Source organism: Pan paniscus, chromosome 16, assembly GCF_029289425.2.
Source record: "Pan paniscus chromosome 16, NHGRI_mPanPan1-v2.0_pri, whole genome shotgun sequence".
Classification (NCBI taxonomy): Eukaryota; Metazoa; Chordata; class Mammalia; order Primates; family Hominidae; genus Pan; species Pan paniscus.
The window spans coordinates 63,145,944-63,148,802 of NC_073265.2; positions in this window are offsets into that span (position 1 = coordinate 63,145,944).

The following is a 2,859-nucleotide window of genomic DNA, read 5'->3' on the forward strand; positions in this document are numbered from 1 at the left end:
GGGTTGGGTCTTGGATTCCCAGTGCTGCCCCAAACCCATCTACAGCGCAGCCTGGAAGATGGAGGGTTTGGGTGCTCTGGGGCCTTCCCTCATGGCATCCCCACTATCACAGAAAATTCCGACCCACCATGGGCCTCCTAGTACTTCCCTCTGCAAAGCAAGCGAGGAATCCCACAGCTCCTGACCCCTCTCTGCTCCCCAGACCCGCTGCTGGTCAGGCCTGCTGCTTCCTGGTTCCCCCATGGACTTTCCAGAACTCAGCCTTCCATGACAGGGTCACAGGACCCTGGCTGCTCCGTGGGAGCCCCGGCAACGCAGAGCTGAGCACGTGGCAGGGGCTTAATAAAGTCATGCGCAATCAACAGGCTCTTTCATCCTTCTATCACCACCCCTCCGAGGGTCCCTTGACACCGGTTCCTAGTGCCAGGAACTGGCAACAAGCCTCAAGCACATGCCTGGGTCTTAAAAATGTGGGTGTGAATCCCAGTCTGCAGGGACAGGCGGAGAGAGAAGCTGCCCTTCCCCCCAGACAGCTCTGGCTCAGCTCAGCCTTCGAGTCCAAGCCCTCATTTGACCCCAGCTCTGCACCCTCCATAACCTGCCCAGGTCTCTTTTAGGACCCCACCCTGCAGGTTTCAACCTAAGGATGCCAGGACACCTCCAGCCACCAAGGCAAGGCCTTGCCCAGCATGAGGAGAGGTGATGGAAGGCAGGCTCCCCTGGGCTCACAGAGCTGCTGGGCCTGTCAGCCACTGCAGGAGACCTAAATCCAAGCAGAATGAGGTCAGAGGGAGGGAGTAGAGAGGAAGGGAGAGGACAGCTCTGGTGGAGGGGCCACCTCTGGCCCCCCTGCACAAGGTTCACCCTGAGCAAGGAAAGATGCTGAAGACAGATAAAAACAGGAAAGACAGAGGAAGTGGGAGTGGGGGTCAACCCCAAGAGATAAACCCCTCCCTTCTCTCACAAGTCAAGAGGAAAGAAGGAAAATAGTGGCCACATGTCTGGCTCTGTGCTGGGGACTTTTCATAATCCTCTCATTCCATCCTCTCAAATATGCCACAAGAAAGGTATGATTACCCCCAGGTCACAGACGGGACTCTGAAGCTCTGAGAGCTTAAAAAGCTTCCCTGGGGAGTGGCTGGGCCAGGCCAGGTCCCTAGCTCAAGTCATGGTGTGGACCCCCAGGTCTCCATCTCAGCAGGGATGGCTGGCAGGAGCGCAGTCCTGGCCAGGGGAGTCTGTGCAGAGGCCCAAGCTATGTTCAGAGCAGAGTTTATTCAAATAGAGCCTAACAGGAAACTTGGCTCCTCTGACTCACTCTGATTCGACCTTATTAAGAAAAAAAGAGAGAGGAGCAGGAGCCAGCATCGGGTAAGGTTTCACGCCAAGAGCTGGCTCTGAGGCCCGCTGAGTGGAATGGCCTGTGCCCTGATCCCCCCACACCCAAAGCCTTGAGGCAGCCCCTGCCCTGCTGTCCAAGTCAAGGCGAGGGGTCCTGCCTTCACGTTAGGGCAACTGAGTTCCCTTCCTCACAGCCATCCTCTGTCCTCCCTCCACTCCTCTTCCCTTTCCTCCCTGCCTAGGGGTACCCTGAGGCCTGTTTCCACTTCTCCCCCTCCTCTGCTGCCGCAGCTGCCCATCTGGCTGGCGGGAGGGCCCTACAGGACCCCAGGGATTCCAAGCAGCTGAGGCCAACACTGCAGGGGGCAAGCAGGAGGGAGGGAAGGCTTAACCCTCCAGGTCCCGGCCCTCAGTAAGCCCTGCCTCAGCATCTTGCTTGGTGTCAGTCACACCAGTGGCTCTTTGGAGGAATCTTGTCTGGAGTCTGAGATGGAAACCCCATGCTGGGGAGCTGAGGTGTCAGCGTTGACAAGTTGCTGGCCAGGAGGTATTGGAAGCCCCCTACCTCTGGGCTGGATTCCGGGCATTTAAAGGTTAGAGACATGCTGGAGTCCAAGCCTCAGTCCTGAAGAACAATGCAATGGGCGAACAAATGCTGCCTGGCAAGGATGGGGTTGGGAGGTCTACAGTTCCCAAAGAATGTCCACTCTAGTTGCCTCCTCTCTAGGTGGGCTCCAAGCATTTCCAAAATAAGAAAGAATATGCAGGAGCCAAATTAAGGACAGGTCCTTCATACCTTGTTTATAAGCCCAAGAGGGCAATGTCTGCCCTTCGGTTCCAGGAACATGGTTGGAGAAGGCAGCCCAGGGGAGGCCAGAAGAGCAGTATTTGGAGTGTGATTTCTTGGATGCCAAAGTGTTCAAACTTCTGGGACCCCCTCCTATCCCTGCCATTCCCAGAAGGAACAGAGAATCTCCCAAAGCACTCTCAGGAGCCATCTGGCCTAATCTTCCATTGGTAAGCTGTGGCAGCTGGATCAGATAGAGTAAGGAACTAAGCCACACAGCAACAGGACCAGGCCAGTTCTCCGGAACCCCCTTCTGTTGTTCAATGCTTACAGGCTTCTCTGCCTCACAGTGACCCCTGTCCCATATCAAAGACAGCCCCCAGTTTCATTTTATCCATGTGTACACTCAAGTTATTCCCAGGCTATGCAGAGCCAAGAGATGTAGGACAGAAACCATACGTGATGTCTGGGAAGTTGATCTCTCCCAGGATCTCACAAGTGCTTTTCAGCTCAGGGATACACCCCACTCTTCAGACTGGGAAAGTAAGCCCCTGAGGTGTGCCACGAGGGAAAAGCTGCAGCTCCAGTGCCTCTCTTCGCAGGCCCAAGAGCTGCGGTGCACCTGGGACCTGGAATTAGAGAGTGGTCCCTGTTCAGCATCTCCCCGAGGAGGCCCACCAACAAAGAGGGTGTGTCTTTTTTTTTTTTCTTCCTATTGAGGGTGTGGGATA